Genomic DNA, 26,003 nt, shown 5'->3' with positions numbered 1-26,003 from the left:
CCCGAATTTTGATATAATATGGCAGTAGTTGTGATGGTTCTTGGCTTTACGATATGGTATGAATGATAATGAATGTTATAGAATTGAATAGATAATGGATGGGTGGAATCAAAGGTTGAAGTTGAGCTAAATAGGTAATGGACGTGCAGAAACGGTATGAAAAATGTGACAGTAGTTGTGGTTTTTAGCATAATGTTTTGTATATTGATCCAATTGATGTGAGGCCTTTTTCATTAGAAAGATAAGACATAAGGCCATAACTTTGTTATTTTGAGTTTCGGTCAAATCATTAGGGAAGACGAGCCAAAAGCGCCCCGAAGTGTGTCGTGCGTATCGTCGTTCCTACAATGACACATGTTGGGAGATTTAGCATAACTTTTTACTCAGACCTCCAAATGATCTGAAATTTTGGGAGGTTAAATAAATGACATAGAGCTACAACTTTGTAGTTTACTACTTTCGCAAATTCCGAAGTTACAAATGAGTTTTGGGCAGAATACCGCGCGCCATCGCGCAGGATCCGGCGCCCTAGCGCGCGGGTTGCTGGAATTTTTGTGTGTGGGCAGTATGGTGCGCGCCCCAGCACCAAATCTCGCGCTATGGCACCCAGAAACAAACTTAAAAACGTGTTTTGGTGTTTGGGAAGGCATAAAATCGAATGGTATCATATTTTTCCTCATTTTCCTTCTCCTTCTCTTCTCTCTATCGGTTTGGAAGTTAGGGTTCTCTTCTTCCTTTTCATTTTCTTCATTTCTTCTTCAATATATGGAAGATTGTTCAAGGAAATTATGAAATGAAGTTAGATTTGTGATCCTCTCTCCAAGATCTTCAAGATGGTGTAAGTATGTTATATTTTTATTCAAGTATGGAAATGAGTTGAAGTTTGGAATTGATATTTGAGATGTTGGAGATGTGGTGATTGTATTGGTTTGAATTTTAAAATGGAATGGAAGCCAATGACAAAGTAAAGGAGCTATTTCTTTAGCACGCATGCTATATGTTTGATGAAATGATTCAATGAATGTTTTTATGGCATATTAAGGTTAAGAAATTTACGGATCTTGATTCGAAGCAGTATTGAACTAATTATGAATTTTGAACAGAAATTACTCTGTTTTGATAGATGATCAAAGTCCTTGAGTTATAGTAGAATTCAAAGGTTCAAGGCTTCTCACCTACGCATTTCGATCTTCTTTTGGTAATATTTGAAAGGTATGTTACGGTCGGTAATATACGAGGTAAAAGTATCATTTTATTTAAATTGAAACTCTATGGCTAGATGAACTATTGTGATTTGATGATGATTGTTGTATTGAGATGAGTTGATTGTGATATCGAGATGATGATATTGGTTTGCATCATGACATTGCATATTGAGCCAATTGTTGATTCAGATTTGATATGGCGGAGGTCGCCTTGATTTTTTGATTTGTTGGACGTATGGGGCTATAGTTGAGTTGGCATAGTGTATGCGGAGGTCGCTGCTATAGCCTGAACACTCTTTATAGGCGCACCATAGTCCTGGGATTGTAGGACACAGCAATCCACCCCGAGCGGATGAGTTGGTGGATGTTGCTGGGTGATTCTATTCCCTTGGATACCCTATGACCAGATGATTCACTTGATCTTGAGATTTATTGATAGCCCACAGCTTCTGATCATGCATGACATTATATTGCATCTTTATGAATTTATATGAACTATTTGAAATTTTAATTCTCATATGTTATTGATTGTATCATACTGGGTTTATACTCACCGGCATGTCGGCTACCTCTTGTTTTCATGTGCTTGACGGTAGGTGAGGCGAGGCTTGGAATACCAGAGTCCAGTTCCATGTGAGGAGATACGAGTTAGAGTGGGATTCTCGGGTCTTAGGAGTTATGTGATGATGTTTGGATTTCTTTGGTTATTATTTTATTTTGGCATGTTGAAAAATTATATTTCAAACATGTGAGACTTTTAAATTATTCTGACGATGTTTATGTGGATTTGTGAACAACAAATTATGTATTTTATTAAATCGTTTGGTTTGATACATTAAAAATTATTAATATTAGATATCGGACCCGGGGCCCCACAACAGGTGGTATCAGAGCGTAAGATATTTGGGAACAGGGTAGATCGAGTCAGTTCGAATTGTTTGATCATGTGATATATTTGTTAGCATTTTCATTGTGCGACGATGTGAAATACATGATATAAATTGAGATATTATATTGTTGAGTTTTATTCGAGATTTTGAGATTGTTGAGTCTCAAGAGCCAGAGATGATTGATACAAGATTGAGATGATTATGATATTGTGATTTTATATGTGTTTGATCTATTTTATATCAGACATGGCTACTCGAGGTAGAGGTCGTGGTAGACCTAGACAGGACATACCAGTGGCACAAGATCAGGGCAGTGCTACTCATACTCGGATGGATATAACTCCGACTCCGATGGAGATACTGTTAGCCAGATTTCAGTCTTTGCACCCACCGATATTGAAGGGTACCGAGAATGCATTAGAGTGTGAGAACTGGTTGGAGAATATGGATCAATTATTTGAATCTCTTGAGTATCCAGATGATCGTAGAATCAAGTTAGTTGTTCATCAGTTATTAGATGTTGCTAAGAGTTGGTGGATCATGACAAAGAAAGCTTTAGAGGGTCGAGGTACGATTGTTACCTGGGATATTTTTAAATCTGGATTTTATCAGCGTTTCTTTCCTACTTCTTACAGGAAAGATAGGGGAGCCGAGTTTGCAAATTTAAAGCAGGGAAATCTGAATATTGAGGACTATGTTGCTAAGTTCTCGAATTTACTGAGATTTGCTCCTCATGTAGCATCCGATGAAGAAGCTAAGGCCGATCATTTCATAAATGGTCTTAATCCTGATATATTTACCCTGGTTAATACTGGAAGGCCTAACACTTTTGCTGAGGCACTTGATCGAGCCAAGGGAGCTGAAACTGGAATCATTAGGCAGAGAGGTTCTCAATATTCACAAAGACCCCAACAGCCACCGTTTCGACAGCAGTTCAGACAGGGTAATACTGGTGGTAACAATGGCAACATAAGAGAGCAGTTCAAGGCTAGAGGCAAACAATTTAAGAGGCATGGAAGTAATTTTTCGAGTTCTAGTGGATCGAGACAGTCTGGTTCAGTTCAGAGCACTGGTTATTCAGGCCCGACTTGTGGTCAGTGCGGTGGTAGACATTATACCGATCAGTGTAGAGGAATCTCGGGAACTTGCCACTTGTGTAACCAGGTGGGACACTATGCATCGAGTGTGTCCTAACCGTGGCAGTGATATGTCTCAGAGTGGGGGATCATCGAGACAAACACCTCACCAGAATCGTCAGACCCCTACAGTTCATTCTTATCAACAATCAAACCGGTCAGATCGGAACTAACAGAGTGGTGGCTACAGGGCACGACATCCACCTAGACAACAGGCTCAAGTTTTTGCACTCACTGAGGATGAGGCACATAATGCTCCAGATCATGTCATTGCAGGTAATTGTTTTCTCTCAGGTTATCCTGCTTATGTTTTGATGGATACTGGTGCATCACATACTTTCATATCTGAGCACTTTGTCACATTGCATTCGTTGCATTCTATACCATTATCATCTACCTTATCTATTTCTACTCCACTGGGCAAAGTGATGAGGTCAGCTGAAATGATAAGTGGTTGTGAATTTCGCTATGAGAATAATGTCATTGAGCTTGATTGTATTATATTGGAGATGTCTGATTTTGACTGCATACTTGGTATTGACATGTTGACAAGATACAAGGCTACTGTAGATTGTTTTCAGAAGGTTGTTAAGTTTAAGCCTGATATGACAGATCACTGGACATTTTATGGTAAGGGTTCTCGAGCTAAGATTCCTTTGATATCTGTTTTGTCCATGACTCGTCTGCTGTAGAAAGGAGCAGAATGTTTCTTGGTTTATGCAATTGATATTTCAAGGTCAGTACCTAAATTGGCAGATATTCCAATTGTTAGTGAATTTTCAGATGTATTTCCAGATGAGATTCCAGGATTTCCTCCTGTCCGAGAGATTGATTTCAACATTGAGTTGATGCCAGGCACACAACCTATTTCTAGAGCTCCTTATAGGATGGCGCCAATTGAACTGAAGGAACTAAAGGAACAACTTGAGGATTTATTGGCTAAAGGATATATAAGACCAAGTGTTTCACCTTGGGGTGCTCCGGTTTTATTCGTGAAGAAGAAAGATGGGTCTATGAGGCTTTGTGTCGATTATAGACAGTTGAATAAAGCCACAGTAAAGAATAAGTATCCTTTGCCAAGGATTGATGATCTCTTTGACCAGTTGCAGGGTTCTTCAGTATATTCTAAGATTGATTTAAGATCCGGATATCATCAGTTAAGAGTTAGAGAGGCAGATGTGCCTAAGACTGCTTTTCGTACCAGGTATGGGCATTTTGAATTTTTGGTTATGCCTTTTGGGTTGACCAATGCACCTGCGGTATTTATGGATTTGATGAATCGTGGGTTTCAACGGTATATAGATCAGTTTGTTGTGATCTTCATTGATGATATTCTTATTTATTCAAAATCTGAAATTGAGCATGTCGAACACTTGAGAGTTGTACTGCAGATTTTGAGAACTGAAAAGTTGTATGCTAAATTGTCGAAATGCGAGTTTTGGTTGGATAGAGTGGTTTTCCTTGGACATGTGATTTCAAGTGCAGGTATATCAGTTGATCCGAGTAAAGTTGAGGCAGTCATCAATTGGTCTAGACCGACATCAGTTCCTGAGGTACGTAGTTTTATGGGTTTGGCAGGCTATTATCGCAGATTTATTGAAGGATTCTCACAGATTGCGAGGCCAATTACCCAGCTGACACAAAAGAATGCACCATTTATTTGGTCGCAAGCTTGTGAGGCTAGTTTTGTTGAACTTAAGAAGAGATTAACTACTGCTCCAGTTCTGACTATTCCATCAGGTGTAGGAGGATTTACAGTGCACACTGATGCTTCACATCGGGATTGGGTTGTGTTTTAATGCAGCATGGCCGTGTTGTTGCCTATGCTTCACGACAGTTGAAGCCACATGAGTCTAGATATCCAGTGCATGACTTGGAATTAGCAGCAGTGGTTTTTGCACTAAATATTTGGCGTCACTACTTGTATGGTGAGACATTTGAGATATTCACTGATCATAAGAGTTTGAAATACCTCTTTTCACAAGTGGAGCTGAATATGAGACAGAGACGTTGGTTAGACTTGTTGAAAGACTATGATTGCGAAATAAAATATTATCCAGGAAAGTCTAATGCAGCAGCCGATGCTTTGAGCAGAAAAGTATGTAATATGTCCTTGATCACTAGCAGTGTATTTGATTTAGTAGAAGAATGTTGTCTTTCTGGTTTGGATTTTGTGGTAGATACTCAACCTGTAAGAGTATTTATGATTCAGGCAGAACCCGAGTTGTTTGTCAAAATTAGAGAGGCCCAAAAGTTAGATCAAAGCATTATGAAATCAGTTGAACTTGTCAAATCAGGACATCAATCAGAATTTCAGATCAATAATGAGGGTATTTTGTTTGTGAATGATCGTATTGTAGTTCCTGATATTTCAGAGTTGAGGATGCAGATTTTGCGTGACGCTCATTGCAGTAAGTTCAGTGTACACCCTGGAAGTAAAAAGATGTACAATGATTTGAAGAAACAATTTTGGTGGAAAAGAATGAAATCTGACATAGCAGAATTTGTATCTCGTTGTTTGAATTGTCAACAAGTAAAAGCAGAAAGAAAGCGACCAGGAGGTCTTTTGCATAGCCTTAAAGTTCCAGAATGGAAGTGGGATCATATCACCATGGACTTTGTCACGAAATTGCCGAGGTCGTCGAGGGGTTGCGATGAAATTTGGGTTATAGTTGACAGATTAACTAAGTTTTCATGTTTCATTCCTTATCAGATGACATATAGACATGATCAGATGGCCAGATTGTACATCAGAGAAGTTTTGAGATTGCATGGTGTTCCTAAGTCAATTGTATCAGATCGTGATCCCAGATTTTCTTCTCATTTTTGGCAGAGTTTACAAGAGGCCCTTGGTACTCGTTTGCATTTGAGTACAGCATATCATCCTCAGACAGACGGACAGTCAGAACGTACTATTCAGACATTAGAGGATATGCTGAGAGCTGTAGTGATGGATTTTGGTATTGGTTGGCAGGATTCGTTACCACTTGTCGAGTTTTCTTATAACAACAATTATCAAGTGAGTATTGGAATGTCACCATTTGAAGCATTATATGGCAGGAAGTGTCGATCTCCTTTGTATTGGGACAATTTATATGAAGCACCAATTGTAGGATCTGATATGATAAGAGATATGACAGAGAAGGTGAAATTGATTCAGAATCGTATGCGAGCTGCTCAGGATAGGCAGGCTAAGTATGCAAACATCAGGAGAAGACCGCTGATTTTTGAGAAAGTGACAGAGTTTTTCTTAAAATATCTCCTTTTCGTGGTACAGTTAGATTTGGAAAGAAGGGTAAATTATCACCGAGATTCATAGGTCCGTATGAGATTTTGGAACGTGTTGGTGATTTGGCTTATAGATTAGCTCTTCCTCCTGCGTTATCAGTTGTTCATGATGTTTTTTATGTGTCCATGTTGAGGAAATATCATCCAGATCCTTCTCATGTACTTCCACCCGATGAGGTTGAGTTAGATCAGAATTTGAGCTACATTGAGAGACCGATTCAGATTCTAGACAGAAAAGATAAACAACTCAGAAATAAATTGATACCATTGGTTAAAGTACAGTGGAACAGACATAGTGTCGAGGAGGCAACTTGGGAATTAGAAGATAAAATGAGACAAAAATATCCAGAGTTATTCAAATGAAGTACGCCTCTTTTCTCGGTTTTAATTTCAGTATTGATTATTATATGTTAGACTTGAAAGAGATGATTGATTTCGAGGACGAAATCTATTTTTAGAGGGGAGGAATTGTAATGCCCGAATTTTGATATAATATGGCAGTAGTTGTGATGGTTCTTGGCTTTACGATATGGTATGAATGATAATGAATGTTATAGAATTGAATAGATAATGGATGTGTGGAATCAAAGGTTGAAGTTGAGCTAAATAGGTAATGGACCTGCAGAAACGGTATGAAAAATGTGACAGTAGTTGTGGTTTTTAGCATAATGTTTTGTATATTGATCCAATTGATGTGAGGCCTTTTTCATTAGAAAGATAAGACATAAGGCCATAACTTTGTTATTTTGAGTTTCGGTCAAATCATTAGGGAAGACGAGCCAAAAGCGCCTCGAAGTGTGTCGTGCGTATCGTCGTTCCTACAATGACACATGTTGGGAGATTTAGCATAACTTTTTACTCAGACCTCCAAATGATCTGAAATTTTGGGAGGTTAAATAAAAGACATAGAGCTACAACTTTGTAGTTTACTACTTTCGCAAATTCCGAAGTTACAAATGAGTTTTGGGCAGAATACCGCGCGCCATCGCGCAGGATCCGGCGCCCTAGCGCGCGGGTTGCTGGAATTTTTGTGTGTGGGCAGTATGGTGCGCGCCCCAGCACCAAATCTCGCGCTATGGCGCCCAGAAACAAACTTAAAAACGTGTTTTGGTGTTTGGGAAGGCATAAAATCGAATGGTATCATATTTTTCCTCATTTTCCTTCTCCTTCTCTTCTCTCTATCGGTTTGGAAGCTAGGGTTCTCTTCTTCCTTTTCATTTTCTTCATTTCTTCTTCAATATATGGAAGATTGTTCAAGGAAATTATGAAATGAAGTTAGATTTGTGATCCTCTCTCCAAGATCTTCAAGATGGTGTAAGTATGTTATATTTTTATTCAAGTATGGAAATGAGTTGAAGTTTGGAATTGATATTTGAGATGTTGGAGATGTGGTGATTGTATTGGTTTGAATTTTAAAATGGAATGGAAGCCAATGACAAAGTAAAGGAGCTATTTCTTTAGCAAGCATGCTATATGTTTGATGAAATGATTCAATGAATGTTTTTATGGCATATTAAGGTTAAGAAATTTACGGATCTTGATTCGAAGCAGTATTGAACTAATTATGAATTTTGAACAGAAATTACTCTGTTTTGATAGATGATCAAAGTCCTTGAGTTATAGTAGAATTCAAAGGTTCAAGGCTTCTCACCTACGCATTTCGATCTTCTTTTGGTAATATTTGAAAGGTATGTTACGATCGGTAACATACGAGGTAAAAGTATCATTTTATTTAAATTGAAACTCTATGGCTAGATGAACTATTGTGATTTGATGATGATTGTTGTATTGAGATGAGTTGATTGTGATATCGAGATGATGATATTGGTTTGCATCATGACATTGCATATTGAGCCAATTGTTGATTCAGATTTGATATGGCGGAGGTCGCCTTGATTTTTTGATTTGTTGGACGTATGGGGCTATAGTTGAGTTGGCATAGTGTATGCGGAGGTCGCTGCTATGGCCTGAACACTCTCTATAGGCGCACCATAGTCCTGGGATTGTAGAACACAGCAATCCACCCCGAGCGGATGAGTCGTTGGATGTTGCTGGGTGATTCTATTCCCTTGGGTACCCTATGACCAGATGATTCACTTGATCTTGAGATTTATTGATAGCCCACAGCTTCTGATCATGCATGACATTATATTGCATCTTTATGAATTTATATGAACTATTTGAAATTTTAATTCTCATATGTTATTGATTGTATCATACTGGGTTTATACTCACCGGCATGTCAGCTACCTCTTGTTTTCATGTGCTTGACGGTAGGTGAGGCGAGGCTTGGAATACCAGAGTCCAGTTCCATGCGAGGAGATACGAGTTATAGTGGGATTCTCGGGTCTTAGGAGTTATGTGATGATGTTTGGATTTCTTTGGTTATTATTTTATTTTGGCATGTTGAAAAATTATATTTCAAACGTGTGAGACTTTTAAATTATTCTGACGATGTTTATGTGGATTTGTGAACAACAAATTATGTATTTTATTAAATCGTTTGGTTTGATACATTAAAAATTATTAATATTAGATATCGGACCCGGGGCCCCACAGTTGTTGAGTTAATCTCGTATTGGTGAGAGTATTACTGAAATGAGTAACCTCATGGGAAAACGACCAACGTCTGCATCTTGACGTATATGATCTTAATTGATAATATTGTCTCAGTTACATATAAGGTCAGCTAGGGAAATGATAAGACATATCTTTAAGGTATATAAGACATCAACAGTAAGACAAGCCCCTCCCCGAACTCATGGGCTTAACAAATCAACCCATCAGCATCCAAGTAGGTGCAGTCCCTCATGTCCACACGTTGTTTATTATGGAGCTTTGTATTACCACTAGTATAAGAAAATAAATTTGAGTCTTGCCTGAAAACTATAGATTTTGGCCTAGTGATAAACATTAAATCATAACAATTGATATAAAAAAAATTCACGTGTTCAAGTCTCCCAAGAAGTATATTTCTATACTTCTTGGGGATAATTGTTGGATTAAACATACATGAGTGATGATAGTATTGAGATGAGTGACCTCTTGAAAAACTCAGTGCGTCAAGCTGCTGACGTTATGTTGTTTGATCTGGTTGGTTGGATGAGTCTTAAAAAAGAGACACCAGACTTTAAAATGTAATATTGACTCTGTTACGGAAATACCCGACAATAGGAAAATGATAAGATTGATCTCGAAGAGATTTTTATATCGAAACTCATGGGCTTAACAACTCGACTCATCGGCACCCAAGTAGGTGCAGTCCCTTATGCCACTCATCGCTAAGCATGAGAATCTGCACTATCATAAGTATAAAGAAATAGAATTGTGCTTTATCTAATAACTATAGTTTTTGGTCAAGTTAAAATACAATAGAAAATTGGTATCACTTAATGAGATGACTTGTAATCAAACCAATGAGCACATTTTACCTAGAACAATTCATAACACTAGCCCAAATGATATATGTTTAATTCTATTTGTAAAAAAAAAAAAAAAAAACATAAAAGTACTATTGGGTCAAATTTTCATCAGAGTCCAATTTTTTTTTTTGACACTGGGTTAGTTTTATGTCAATTTGGGTCGGGCTTTTCATCATTGGGTTGACTTTTCATTATGCCATTAGTTTTTCATCATTCAATTGAGTTTCATCATTGGGTCCAGTTTTTCATCTTTGAGTGGAGTTTCATCGTGAATTGAGAGTTTCCATGATTGAGTCGGTTTATTTATCTTTGAGTGGAATTTTCATTTTGGATCGAGTTTTAATAGAGGTAAAATAATCTTTTGGATATCAATTTCTTTATGAAACACAATATGAATCACTCCTTCTTTTCATAATTTCTATCTTTTATCTATTCATTCAATTATATTATATTTATATTTATAAACTACGGCTTAAACATGAGCCAACAAGATAAACTGCTTTCCTTTTTCTTTTTCTTTTTCTTTTTCTTTTTCTTTTTTTCATTTATTTTCTGTAAAATTGAATGCTTGTGCGGTGCGTGATCTTCTTTCGGCTTGCAACATGCATCAGCCGAAAATGTTGCTTATATTCATTCAATCATGTACACGGTTCTTTAATGTAGCAATGAATTTTAAGTTTAATGGTAAAATCAATCAAGGAGGCGTGTGCTCCCTTCTTGTTTATTCCGTAACTTCATTTACTGCACCTTCATTTCTTGCTTGCAGGATTTGTGCTCTAACGGCAGATTATAAAATGATTTAAGTTGGCCCACACGGCTCCATTCTCAAGTACATTAATTGGCTGGTTCTTGTTTCCTTCATTTCTTTATTTTCCGCAAGTACATGATTTAGAATGGAAACACACGGCCACTTCAATCAACTAATTTTCTCTTTTTTCATTTGTTTCTTGCAATCGTGATACGGAGTGGCGCCGAGTTGCCAATGTTAGAGTAGATGTCCTGTAAACCAGTTCTTGGTAAGAGAATTTATTGACTCGGTTGTAATAAATAATATTTATTTTAATATAATGCATTATTTCATGGTTTGTTTTTTCTTTATCTGTTTCCCCATGTGATCAACATAGATAAAGACTTTGATTATTCTTTAATATAAATGAATCATACTTCGATGTTAAAACTCATTTGTAAACACTGTATAATCTAAATTTGTTCCTAGTCGATTCAGCCGCCTAAAACATGGATAAATGTCGCTTGAGTTTGAGACTAGTATCTGTGATGTTGTGTGTCGCGTTTCTTGGTAAGGGCATAGAGATGTCCAAACACGTAGATGGGTAGTCATATAATGATTGTATCGAACTGCTTTCCCTAGGACTTTCCAAGTGGTTATCATCTATCGGGAGGATAAGTCCATGGTTGTGATTGTACACTATTATTCCTTACGACCCAGGACAACGCTGATGCTCTATATGCTAGGGTAGTGCTTTGACTCGTTCACCGACTCCAAGAGGGTCATCAGGTGGCGTGTTTGGGTACAGTTGCGACATGTGTAGGAGTCAGTGCATTGTAGTCGGGAATTCACCGCTCACCTACGGGTATGGATATCCTGTGTGATCTGATAAAATAATAGTGTATGGAATCTATGGCCAGAGTAAGATGTACATGAGAGAAAGAGTTCTTTAATTGTACATGCGATGCCACTATTTATTCTCAAAGATGTGTCAGATAGTTATCGAATTCTTATGCAAACCTCGGAACCAGTGGTTGCAGATTCGATCATAATGTATGAGATAAAGGGACCGTATTGTACGTTAATTGAAACGTCTCGCTCATTTTTAAAAATGCGGAAATAATTTTTTTTTTACTAGCTCACACTTTCGAAATAACATTTAAAAATGATCTTAAATATTCGACCATAAAAATAGCGTCGTTTAAAAATAATCAAATTCATCCTTTAAAATAATCATATTTATTTTTAACATTAAAATATTTAAAATCATTAACGTATGAAAATATTCATCTCCTCTCAATCTCATAAATCGTAATGCGGAAAACATGTGGTCCTCGGGTCACGTCACCGCACCAGGTCTGCCTACTCAGAGTTCGGAACCTCCAGTCCCCTCATCATCAAGCTCACCTGCATCACACACGCCTAGTGAGTCTAAAGACTCAACACGCCTGTACCAGGAATAACAAGTACATATACATAGCACACAGCAGTGAAAAATATCATACTCAACATATCTTTCATGAACTTTAAAAGCATAACGTAAACGTGTTGTGTAAAATCATATCGTATTAAAGCATTTCATGTCATCATATACGTAAAAGTTTCGTGTAAAATCATAATGCCAACACACCTTTCATGAACTTTGAAACATGACTATAAACATGTCCTATAAAATCATGTCGTGTCAAATCATGTCATCTCATATCATCATATACGTGTCAAAACATGTCATCGCATGTTATCATATACTTAAACGTGTCGTGTAAAATCATATCGTATTAAAGCATGTCATCTCATGTCATCATATACGTATACATTTTCTTTTTAATTGAATTCAGTTCATTAGTTGTGACTTTCGTATCAGCTCTATCGTATCAGCTCTATCGATGGATCCATCTATAAAAACCGTGGTACCCGGCGGCGGGGGACATCAGCGACAGCATTACCCGCCCACTGAGACCGGGCCTCAGCTCATCATATCTCATATCATCGTATACATATACATCGTCAGTCACAACCAATTCCCATCATTCAAAAAAATATCATCATTTTCATCACTTAAGAAAACATGCGTATGCTTAACTTTTCTTTTAAACCAAGCATACAACGTATTTATCATAATTGAGTAGAAATCATTAAAACGATGCATAAACATTTAAAATATCATATATTTGTGCATAGGGCGCTGCCAAGACCAAAATCTCACCCCGGGTGCAAAATGACCATTTTGACCTTGGAAACCCGAAAATTATCGTTTCACCCCTAGACTTCTAAAATTGACCCGAAACTAACCAAACTCCTTAAAATGTCCCAAAAACGTAATTATAAGCATTCCTAGACGTAAACTTGAGCCCATAACACAACTTATCTAATTCGTTTTAAAACTTCGGCCAGGGTCCCGGTTTTAACCCGAATCGACCCAAAATCTAACCAAATTTTCTCCTACTTTTTACCATATTTTAAAAAAACTTAATAGGTCCCAAAACCATGTCATTAAGATGTTAATCCATGGCTGAAAATTTTCAGAACTTGACAGTAACTCTCGGTCCTATCCCATTACCACACCTCATGTGCATTTATCTCCCAACAACTCACGTCCCAAGCTAAATCGATTCTCCAGCCATGAACCAGCCTACTAAGGACCTCGATCAGACCCTCATGCACCTAACAAAACCAATCCAGTGACCCCCTGCACGCTCCCAACCACTAGGAATTAAGAAGACGCAACAAGCTTCCTACCGAGACCAAAATGCTTCTCCCTAGCTTGTTCGATCGTTCCCTTGTTTTCAGCATGGCTCAAGCCTCACTAAACCGTGTCTCAAACCCAGCAGGGCCTGGTCCAAGGCTTGGTTCAGCCCTCACACCGTCGGCTCGGCCTCTCCCCCATTCCCTACCAAAAAACGTGACTCTAAGCCACCACACCATCGACCCTACACACCAACAGGAACAGATCGAGATATCCAGCAATATTAACAGCACTAAACCCACTTCACACAGCCCCTTCTCAGTAAGAAAATGGCAGCCCTTTGCACAACATATCATCAAAATTATGAGCAACAACCGAAAAATGCAAACACTCACAGAAAAACCGAAAATCGTGCATGTACAAGGCTGGATCAATAAACTTTCATGAATTTTCATAAAGATCAGTATACTATTAGCGTGTATGAAGAGAAAAGGGTGATACATGCGTGCCTTAACGATTGAAGAACAAGAACGATGCAATGGAGACCCGGGATGATTTTTCCTTTGAAGAAATGGTGAGACCGATGAAGCCTTGAGGTTGCTTGTGAGGAAACTGATGGGAAAAGGATATGAGTGGTTGGTGTCGGCTGGTTCAATTATCGGAGTGGGGTAGGTTTAGATTAATGGGTACTTAAGAGTTAATTAAATAGATACATAGATAATGGGCTTTAAAATAACGATTAGAGGTTTTAAAATCTAATTAAGCCCAACAAGCTTAAAAGTAGGCCCATTAAGTCCAAACGTACTCCCGAAAAATATTTCGTGTTGGAAAGATTTTGAAAACATTAGCCGAAACCTCAAAACGTCCCCCGATTCGATAAAATTTGCATACTGTTAAAAATAAAATCATGCGGGTAAAAATACCCAATAAATCCTAATTCTTGAAAAATACCTTTAAAACATCTTATTTTAATTAATAAAAATTAATCATGTAATAAAATAGTTTTTTTTCCTGAAAATTCTCCGGTCTCCGATTCTCGTTCGAACGTGAAATGCATCTAGAAATCTTAAAGCATAAATTTCATGAATTAAATTATATCATGCATGAATTATGTATAAAATGCACAAAAATAATTGAACACATAATTAATGAAATAAACATGCATTTACTGCTTTAAAACAATTTAATAAAATACCAAAAAATTTAATAAGTTGTATGCATGTGGCTCCCGTGGACTTCCAAATTTTCGGGACGTTACAATCTTCCCCCCTTAAATTGAATTTCGTCCCCGAAATTTGATTATCATTGATAAACAAAAATTTTAGACTCTTAATCCTAGTATCCCAATAATCCACGCTTCCGCGGCGCTACTCTGATAAAATAATAACTTTTTAAGGTGTCCTTATGTTTCCTCGGTCCCGATTAACTCTAGCTTCTAAATCCTCTTTTGTGAAACTCAACTTATAACGACCCATGGTGACCTAGTTCCTTTTTTTTTATATCCTCGAATTTCATCTTTTCTAAAAATTCACGATATTAGAAATGGCCGTCCGAATTTTATTGCGTCTTACTTTCTGATACTATACCCGGGATGTTCATTGACCTATTATATTCGCATTTATGTAGTTCAACTTAAGAAATCTTAGCACCAAACTTTACTGATCGACTTCTATCTTTGGCAATACACTTAAAAGTTAAACCTTATTTCAACCCCATAATAATATTAGCCTAAGATCCTTGAATCGAATCTTTATCTTACCGTACCACACTTACATAACTTAACTATTTACAAGTCCCACTATAACGCTGTTGTAAATCTTAAATTCGAGTAACGTTAATCCATGAAACCAAAGATAGGAAATATCGATCTTCTAGCTTAATAATAAAATCATTCTAATATCAATTACATGCTTAAGCTATTATCTTCCAAATTACAATAAAGTTGAGACCTAAGATCTTTGGACTTTCCTCCTTGAAACAAATGTTGCATTCTTACGTATCCTAAATGCTTAATTAATACTAGCGTATAAAACTTACTAAATCATCCCATGTTAATATGGGACTAACTCTAATAAATAAGCTTTACTTATAACCCATAGAATTATAGAATTCTCATATCAAGATTTTAGATTTCTTACTCGATAAAAATCTTAACATTAGTTCATCGACAACATATGTTGAACACAATTAATTCTCTTATGTTTTCATTTTGCCCAAAATTTCCGCATGAACATATATCTTGTAAATTTGAAATTCAAACTTACGCAACCCAATTAGTTTTGGCTAACATAATTTCAACACACATAATAACTTATTCTCAAGTTTCTTAAAGGCTTCTAAAAATTTCCTCAAAACTTGGTGTCTAATACACTTCTTACATGCGTCTATCAATTAATCTAACCATTAATCATACCCAACTTTCTAAAAAAATTAAATTCCAACAAAGGTACAACCTTAACTGGTAAAATCGTGACTAAAACTTATGATACATCAAACTTTAAGCTCCATAAAATAAGTTAACTTACTGTCTAATCTTATAACTTAACTAATCGATCAACTTTATCTTAAATTGTCATCACTTTAAATTCTTAATTTGCCACAACATTATTACATTAGCACTTAGATTTTCGAGCCCAAGATTGATTCATCCTATAATGTCCTTGATTACCATTTCTTATAACATTATAACCCGGATATCTAAAGGTTCTAAATATCCTTCAATCCTAAATCACCCATAATTCATATCGTTTAAACCATTCAATTCTCTCTTATTGCTAAAATAGTCCCCAAATTTCTTAAAAATTACGAAAGTAGTTCTTGCTTTCCTCGAATATTGTCCGATTTGTCCTTAATTTCTAAAATTCCACAATTACCCATAAGCTCCTGGCGTTCCTAATTCCATTTTATAGATTTCTCGAAACATAAAGTTAAAAAAATTTTAGTTTATTAAACCCAAAATCAATTTTCATAACCTCGAAACATTATTGATTTAACCCAAGTGTTCCTCAAAGTTCGAATTAATCCTAAAAATTTTCGGAATTTGCAATTTGACACTTAAAATTCTCAAAAATTACATTTTTGGCTCTACAACCATTCGAAATTTGCATTTTTGTCCCCATAACATTTCCGATTGTAGCCTCATTAAAACTTAAAATTCTCGAAACTCAGAATTTAATCTCAAAATCCGGTAAATTTCAAAATAGTCTCTTAGAATTTTATTTTGCACTTAGGTCATCAAATTCTGGGTTATTACAAGTGGGTCCCTAAAATTCTTACTTTATGCAATTCAATCCTTAAATCTAACTAGGTTGATCATGCATCCTAAATAATTTCTACAATTTTAAACTTCCAAAAATCGACGTAGTCTTCGAATCATTATTCTTTACAAGGAATCCTCAAATATTAACTCGGCTAGCAACCACGAACTATCAGTACTTTCTTAGCAAATCTATAAGTCTCAAAGGCATTCAAAATTTTTAAGTTTAACTTATGACCCACAAGTAAAACATCAGTACTCACTAACAAAAATTAATATAGTCAAATTATTCACAATCCTTCCTAACGCCCAAAAACCAAATTCTTACCAATGTCCAATTCCACCACAAAACCAGTATGCATGAAAATCTTATAATTTTTCATTTCATGTCGTAACATGCATAAAATTTTTTAAAGCATCTAATCTCAAAACATAACGACAGATAAACTTGTCCCGTAAAACGTATATCATGTAAACATGCAGGTGATATAATAAAACTTTCAAAACATTTAAAACATAAAAGCTTACGACTTGAGGCTTGAAGACTGAGCGGCAGAAGCTGGCGGTGGCACAACCCTATACAGGAACCTGGCTCTGATACCAACTGAAACGTCTCGCTCATTTTTAAAAATGCGGAAATAATTTTTTTTTTACTAGCTCACACTTTCGAAATAACATTTAAAAATGATCTTAAATATTCGACCATAAAAATAGCGTCGTTTAAAAATAATCAAATTCATCCTTTAAAATAATCATATTTATTTTTAACATTAAAATATTTAAAATCATTAACGTATGAAAATATTCATCTCCTCTCAATCTCATAAATCGTAATGCGGAAAACATGTGGTCCTCGGGTCACGTCACCGCACCAGGTCTGCCTACTCAGAGTTCGGAACCTCCAGTCCCCTCATCATCAAGCTCACCTGCATCACACACGCCTAGTGAGTCTAAAGACTCAACACGCCTGTACCAGGAATAACAAGTACATATACATAGCACACAGCAGTGAAAAATATCATACTCAACATATCTTTCATGAACTTTAAAAGCATAACGTAAACGTGTTGTGTAAAATCATATCGTATTAAAGCATTTCATGTCATCATATACGTAAAAGTTTCGTGTAAAATCATAATGCCAACACACCTTTCATGAACTTTGAAACATGACTATAAACATGTCCTATAAAATCATGTCGTGTCAAATCATGTCATCTCATATCATCATATACGTGTCAAAACATGTCATCGCATGTTATCATATACTTAAACGTGTCGTGTAAAATCATATCGTATTAAAGCATGTCATCTCATGTCATCATATACGTATACATTTTCTTTTTAATTGAATTCAGTTCATTAGTTGTGACTTTCGTATCAGCTCTATCGTATCAGCTCTATCGATGGATCCATCTATAAAAACCGTGGTACCCGGCGGCGGGGGACATCAGCGACAGCATTACCCGCCCACTGAGCCCGGGCCTCAGCTCATCATATCTCATATCATCGTATACATATACATCGTCAGTCACAACCAATTCCCATCATTCAAAAAAATATCATCATTTTCATCACTTAAGAAAACATGCGTATGCTTAACTTTTCTTTTAAACCAAGCATACAACGTATTTATCATAATTGAGTAGAAATCATTAAAACGATGCATAAACATTTAAAATATCATATATTTGTGCATAGGGCGCTGCCAAGACCAAAATCTCACCCCGGGTGCAAAATGACCATTTTGACCTTGGAAACCCGAAAATTATCGTTTCACCCCTAGACTTCTAAAATTGACCCGAAACTAACCAAACTCCTTAAAATGTCCCAAAAACGTAATTATAAGCATTCCTAGACGTAAACTTGAGCCCATAACACAACTTATCTAATTCGTTTTAAAACTTCGGCCAGGGTCCCGGTTTTAACCCGAATCGACCCAAAATCTAACCAAATTTTCTCCTACTTTTTACCATATTTTAAAAAAACTTAATAGGTCCCAAAACCATGTCATTAAGATGTTAATCCATGGCTGAAAATTTTCAGAACTTGACAGTAACTCTCGGTCCTATCCCATTACCACACCTCATGTGCATTTATCTCCCAACAACTCACGTCCCAAGCTAAATCGATTCTCCAGCCATGAACCAGCCTACTAAGGACCTCGATCAGACCCTCATGCACCTAACAAAACCAATCCAGTGACCCCCTGCACGCTCCCAACCACTAGGAATTAAGAAGACGCAACAAGCTTCCTACCGAGACCAAAATGCTTCTCCCTAGCTTGTTCGATCGTTCCCTTGTTTTCAGCATGGCTCAAGCCTCACTAAACCGTGTCTCAAACCCAGCAGGGCCTGGTCCAAGGCTTGGTTCAGCCCTCACACCGTCGGCTCGGCCTCTCCCCCATTCCCTACCAAAAAACGTGACTCTAAGCCACCACACCATCGACCCTACACACCAACAGGAACAGATCGAGATATCCAGCAATATTAACAGCACTAAACCCACTTCACACAGCCCCTTCTCAGTAAGAAAATGGCAGCCCTTTGCACAACATATCATCAAAATTATGAGCAACAACCGAAAAATGCAAACACTCACAGAAAAACCGAAAATCGTGCATGTACAAGGCTGGATCAATAAACTTTCATGAATTTTCATAAAGATCAGTATACTATTAGCGTGTATGAAGAGAAAAGGGTGATACATGCGTGCCTTAACGATTGAAGAACAAGAACGATGCAATGGAGACCCGGGATGATTTTTCCTTTGAAGAAATGGTGAGACCGATGAAGCCTTGAGGTTGCTTGTGAGGAAACTGATGGGAAAAGGATATGAGTGGTTGTTGTCGGCTGGTTCAATTATCGGAGTGGGGTAGGTTTAGATTAATGGGTACTTAAGAGTTAATTAAATAGATACATAGATAATGGGCTTTAAAATAACGATTAGAGGTTTTAAAATCTAATTAAGCCCAACAAGCTTAAAAGTAGGCCCATTAAGTCCAAACGTACTCCCGAAAAATATTTCGTGTTGGAAATATTTTGAAAACATTAGCCGAAACCTCAAAACGTCCCCCGATTCGATAAAATTTGCGTACTGTTAAAAATAAAATCATGCGGGTAAAAATACCCAATAAATCCTAATTCTTGAAAAATACCTTTAAAACATCTTATTTTAATTAATAAAAATTAATCATGTAATAAAATAGTTTTTTTCCTGAAAATTCTCCGGTCTCCGATTCTCGTTCGAACGTGAAATGCATCTAGAAATCTTAAAGCATAAATTTCATGAATTAAATTATATCATGCATGAATTATGTATAAAATGCACAAAAATAATTGAACACATAATTAATGAAATAAACATGCATTTACTGCTTTAAAACAATTTAATAAAATACCAAAAAATTTAATAAGTTGTATGCATGTGGCTCCCGTGGACTTCCAAATTTTCGGGACGTTACAATAATCATAATCGACTGGTTCTTGCAGGCACTATCAGTGATACCTAGAGAATCATAAGGCGACGCTACTAGACGCTCTTACCATTATTCGATGAGTTTAATCAGAAATATGATTTCTGACATTCTCATGATCAGTTGTTGATACATAGAATCAGGCAAATTAGGGTCAGTCCGAATAAATGATTATGTCCTTAATCACAAAGAGTTGTGAACCCACGGCTAGTTGTATCCCTGAACCATTGATGGTCACACAATTACTGGACTATTTTGTCCCTGTTGAGATAATAAATTCAAGGAGTTGAATTTATGACTATTAAATTTTGGAGGTGATAAATTCCAGGAGTTGAATTTATAATTTAAATATTAAATTCAAATGTTGAATTTATAAAAGATTTAAATTAAATGTAATTGGTGTATATATAATGATCTTATAGGAGTACAAGACCAACATACAAATTATTAAGGTTCTTAATTGGACTTTAAAAGATTAATTAATTAATTAAATTAGTTGGACTAGAATAATTAATTGATTAAGTCCATTAAATATTTAATTTAATTAATGAGCTCTATGCTTATATATATGATTATTAGGTTTAGGGTTATATGAGTTTTCATACTCATAATTTTCGAAAACCCTAGCCTCCAAGTCAAGGGATTTTCAAAAAAACCTCCTCCCACTCTCATTGTTTTCGGCCACTTCATATCAATTGAAGATCTGAGCCATCATCCCGTTCTTCCATCTCAACGTAAAATCCTTCTAAATTTCTAGTGCAATTTAGAAGAGGAACTATTGATCTAGTCGTAGACTTGATAGAAGGATTGAAGAAAGGAGCCTCGAAGAAAATTTGTAGGGAATAATCAAGAGCTATCTCCGCTAATCCCGGAATAGTTGGAGCCAAGTGAATATTTTACTAAAGGTAAAAATTTCAAACTTCATATGAATGTTTATTAAAACCATATGAGTGCTCAAACAATAATTTTGAATGTAAAAATTCCGCTGCGCTTGGGCACGAGAAAACCCGATTCACAACAGTCAAATTGTTCACTTTTTCCAGCGTTTCGACTCCACTTCCTCCATTATATCTATACGCAACCGAAACCAAGATAGGAACTATAAACATACATTAAAATGTTGACAACCAATTTAATTGCATGCAAAATAAACCCAAAAATATATATGCATTATGAACTTATTACTCCCCCTAAGTACCATTTGATAGTATGTTCTCGACAAGAAAGACTGTAGGTGGTTGGTGGAATTTAATGAGTTTGGTGCATGTCGGCAAGAATTTATTGAGGTGGGTGGTATAAATGTGTTGAGGACGAATGAAACTAGTCGAGAGAGCTCTATAACTCATTCTCTGTTCTTTTCTCTCATCTCATAGAATTTGAGTACTTAGTTTTATAATATTTGTGAGGTGTTTGTTCTTTTATATTAAGAGTGTGTGTGCTCTTTTTGGAAATACATTCAGTGGTTTTACCATAAACAATTATAGTTGATTTTTTTCATCTTGCATGTGGTTTTTACCATAATAATTTTTAAGAGTTTTCCACATAAATCTTAGTGTCCAGTTTTATAATTTATTTTCATATTATTATCTCATAATGCCACAACTGGGACCAACAAGTGGTATCTGTGCCTTGGTTTAAAAATTTGAATATGGTCAGTGGTTGCAATCAGAAAAGAATTTTTTGAGATTTTTAGTTAAAGCGAGATTATTTTGTCTAGTCTACTAAATTGTTGTAGATATAATGACAGACATTTACGAGATAGCAAAGTTCAATTGGATCAGTTTTATACAGTGGAAATAAAGATACAAACATTTTTAAGAAAGAAGAATTGTTTGGCATCAATTGGAGATAGACAGAGGGAAATGATGAACGATAAAAAGTGGAATGAGAAAAATTATAATGTTGTTGTCAATTTACACTTGACTATGGCAGTCGAAGTACTATCAAATATATATGATATAAAGACGACAAAAATTATTTGGGATACTCTAACAAAGATATACGAAGTAAAGTCACTACACAATATGCTTTTCCTAAAGTAAACACTTTATATGCTTTGGATGATTGAATTCTCATCAATGACCGATCAGATCAACACTCTAAATACCATATTTTTCCAACTCACATTTATGGGGAATAAAATAGAGAAAACTAAACGTGCGAAGCTTCTACTTCAAAGTCTATCATATTCATATATTCGACTTATCATAAATTTAACCAATAATATCCTCACAAATTTTTAAAATTCGACTATGTCTTAATTGCGGTTCTTAGAGAAGAAAGTTGACACAAGAATAAAGAAGATATGTTGGTAATTTCAAAGCAGGCAAATGTTTTACCAATGATAAGAGGGATATTTATGGATCATGACTCTAGTTGGAGCCAAATGTTAAGTAGATCAAAGTTAAGAAGTAATAAGAAAATATTTACTACTTTAAATGTGGCGGTAAATGACACTTAAAGTAAAAGTGTATGAGTATCGAGGAGGGTTCTCAAGGAATATGACAAATATTTTATGCGGTGTTGAAATATTATTCAGCAAAGTAGCAACAACTGCAGAATATTACTCAGAAGGATCATTAGTTATGTGAAATGATCATGCCTTGGAAATCGGTATGGTCGGTATAATCAAAATAAAAATGTTTGATGATACCATTCGGATTATACATGAGGTACGATATGTGAAGGGGCTGACGAAGAATATTTTGTCCTTGGGGCATGCGGAACTAGTAGTTGATTGATTGGTTTAGGAGAACAATTAACAATTTTATGGAATAGAAAGCTCGAGCATATGTCAAAACGAGAGTTGAAAATTCTCTCATAACAAAAGCTACTATTGGGGCTCACAAAGTGTCACTAATTTTTTGTGAGCATCGTGTTACTAGTAAACAACACAAATTAAAATTTGACACATTTACTAAAAAAAGAAAAAATATATTGGAGTTGATTCATTTTGATGTTCGGCAAGCACCAGTTGTATCTCTAGGAGGAGGAGATACTTTATTTCGTTCATTGATAATTTTTTTAGGAGATGTTGGGTGTATCTAATCAAGAAGAAATCAGATATTTTTCATTTTTTTTAAAGATTTCAAAGTGAGGGTTGAACTTGATTCTAAAAAGAAAATCAAGTGTTTGAGGACTAACAATGGAGAAGAATATACTAGTGACAAATTCGATGGACTTCGCCAACATGAGGATATCAATAAATAGTTCACAATAGCTTACACACCTCAACATGATGGAGTGGCGGAGCGGATGAACAAGATCTTATTGGTAAAAAAAAAATCCATGTTGAGGACTACCGGTTTATCTAAGTCATTTTGGGTAGAATGAGTTAACACTGCTAGTTATATCATCAGTCGTTCTTCTTCAGCGGCGATTGATTTGAAGACTCCAATGGAGATGTGGACTGGGAAGCCTGTCGATTATTCTCATTTGTATTTATTTGAAAGTATAGTGTACATTTTATACATGATCAAGAAAGATCGAAGTTGGTTCAAAATCTAGAAAGTGTATCTTCTCGGATTATGCTGATGGAATAAAGGGGTTTCACTTGTGAGATCCTACCATCCACAAACTTGTCATCAACATTTATGTTATCTTCGAAGAAGATAAAGTATATGGAGATAAAGGCACACTGAATTCGAAAATACAATAATTCAGGTGGAAAATAAGACATACAAATATCAAATTTCTTATGAAGTAGTACCGGAGCACGAGGAACAAGAACATGTTGAGTCCGAAGTTTTCAATGTGAGGCAATCAATTCGAGACAAAAAGACCACCAGGCTGGCTTGCAGATTATGTGATAAACATAAAAATTGTACATTAATTAAATGTTTTATAATATAAATATATAGTTTTTGTTTTATTAAATGTTTAAATAGTATATGTTTTAAAATAAATTGTATAAAATATAAGTTGTTGTGTAATTACAAGTTTTTACTATTTTTTACAGGTTCGATAAAACAAGAATAAACTTGGAGTTTCAAATGGGATTAAGATGATTCTTGGACCTGTAGAAAGTTGATGTTAATATCTACAATATTGATGGCAAGCATGAGATAAAAATCTTCTCACAAGTGGGATCAAATTAAGCAACACATAAAGTTACCAAAAGAGTGGCCGTTTTACCATGCTCTAGTATTTTGACCATATCTCTCAAATTACTTGGTCAAATGGTTTGAAAAAAATACCACAACTAGACAACTCAATTATCCACATGTTTCTTTTTATGTGAAGAAGCAAATTCGGAGAAGAAGAATTTCAAAAGTGATGTGTAATATAATATAATATCTTGGAACACCAATGAAGACTTTTGTGTAAAAATATAATATTTTATTTGTGGTTGTCTCCCCAAATTTGGCTATAAATATGGGTGCATTGTAATGTATTGAGATATCCCTCATTCTATGAACAAACCTTTGAGTTCACAATATTTCTCTCTATATTTTTCTTTTATTTCTTCATTTAAATATAATTAGCATGATAATTTCATATTCAAAGTTTTACACTTTGAATAATGAATAGCTAACTTCCTAAAGTTGAGATGAAAAGGTGAAACTCTTGGCATGATAATAAGGTTACTAAAAGGTAAGAATCTATGTTTTAGATTATTTAATCATTATTTATTGTTTATGTTATATTTATTTCTTTAAGTATTTTTATACCCTACTTATAAGTGGGAGTTTTGATTTATTGTTGCTATATGTTACACTAAATTCTTGGAAGCATTTAAATGTTAGTTTGGTTTTACCAACCATTTAAAGTGGGAACCTTGATTTAGTGTTTACAAATATATATAGCACAATAAATACTTGACCACATTTATAAGTTTTGTATATATAATATACTTATAAGATAATAATATATAACATAATATAAATATGATTATTTAATATATTGGAACCATTTTATTAAGTGGATTTCAATATTGTTCGTTAATGTTAACTTTATTAAAATACCAAGAGTGGATCCTTTAATCTCAACTACTTAAATTAAAATTTGAACAATTAAAATTTACCCATTAAAGATTCAAACAATTAAAATTAAAAAGAAACAAAAACAAAACAAAACAAAAAGACATTGTAGTGGACTTGTAATTACCTTAGCTTCCCTGTGGATACGATATCGGACTCACCGAATTATACTACTTGTGGACAACCTGCTCTTGGGAGTGCAACAATCAGAGTCGCAACAAGTTTTTGGCGCCGTTGCCGGGGAAGTATAATTTAATTTCAAGTCTATTTAATTTCCTTTATAGTTTATTTTTATTTATTTGAATTTTTATTGCTTTTGTGTGTTTTTATTCTTTTGCATTTGCATTTGCATGAGCATTTGGTCACGTACATTTAGTGGTCGACTCATTCGAAATAACCCTTAATTTTTACAAAACATGGCGGAAAAACCCATCCAAGAAAATGAAGATGAAATTCAATCTCAACATGATCATGATAGACGAAGAACACTTAGAGATCACATGAATCCTACACGTACTAGTGCACCTTCATGTCTAGTTTTTCCCCCTGATGCATCTCATTTCAATTTTAAGCCTGGTATTATCCAACTTTTACCCAACTTTCATGGCTTAGATTCTGAAAATCTATACATGCATTTACGAGAGTTTGAAGAAGTGTGCAACACATATAATGATCTAAATTGTAGCATGAACATCATTCGACTTAAGCTTTTTCCTTTTTCTTTAAAAGATAAAGCTAAAACTTGGCTACAAAATCTTAGATCGGGATCCATTCGAACTTGGGATGAATTGCAACAACAATTTTTGAAAAAAATTTTTTCCATCGCATAGAACAAATTCTTTCAAAAGACAAATCATCACTTTCACTCAAAAACAAGGAGAAAATTTTTATCAGTGTTGGGATAGATACAAAGAATTGCTTAATCTTTGTCCACATCATG

General features: G+C 35.4%; 3 long non-coding RNA genes across 3 annotated transcripts; 1 reads left to right on the top strand and 2 right to left on the bottom strand.

Moving 5' to 3' along the window:
- The first annotated feature begins 706 nt into the window (after positions 1 to 706).
- On the top strand, positions 707 to 2,676 carry LOC140824668 (uncharacterized). Its single transcript, XR_012116432.1, has 3 exons — positions 707 to 838; positions 1,124 to 1,212; positions 2,340 to 2,676. It is a non-coding gene; the product is annotated as an uncharacterized lncRNA (long non-coding RNA).
- A 9,192-nt stretch (positions 2,677 to 11,868) lies between these two features.
- On the bottom strand, positions 11,869 to 14,219 carry LOC140824667 (uncharacterized). The gene is made up of 2 exons (XR_012116431.1): positions 13,864 to 14,219; positions 11,869 to 12,075 (listed from the first exon to the last, which is right to left on the bottom strand). It is a non-coding gene; the product is annotated as an uncharacterized lncRNA (long non-coding RNA).
- Positions 14,220 to 17,329: 3,110 nt separating this feature from the next.
- LOC140823063 (uncharacterized) lies at positions 17,330 to 19,454 on the bottom strand. The gene is made up of 2 exons (XR_012116138.1): positions 19,325 to 19,454; positions 17,330 to 17,536 (listed from the first exon to the last, which is right to left on the bottom strand). It is a non-coding gene; the product is annotated as an uncharacterized lncRNA (long non-coding RNA).
- Positions 19,455 to 26,003: the final 6,549 nt, after the last annotated feature.

The sequence above is a fragment of the Primulina eburnea genome, chromosome 2 (genome assembly GCF_022965805.1).
Source record: "Primulina eburnea isolate SZY01 chromosome 2, ASM2296580v1, whole genome shotgun sequence".
In the NCBI taxonomy this organism is placed as follows: domain Eukaryota; kingdom Viridiplantae; phylum Streptophyta; class Magnoliopsida; order Lamiales; family Gesneriaceae; genus Primulina; species Primulina eburnea.
Note: the sequence above shows the minus strand (reverse complement) of the source record. Positions and strands in the feature narration are given on the sequence as shown.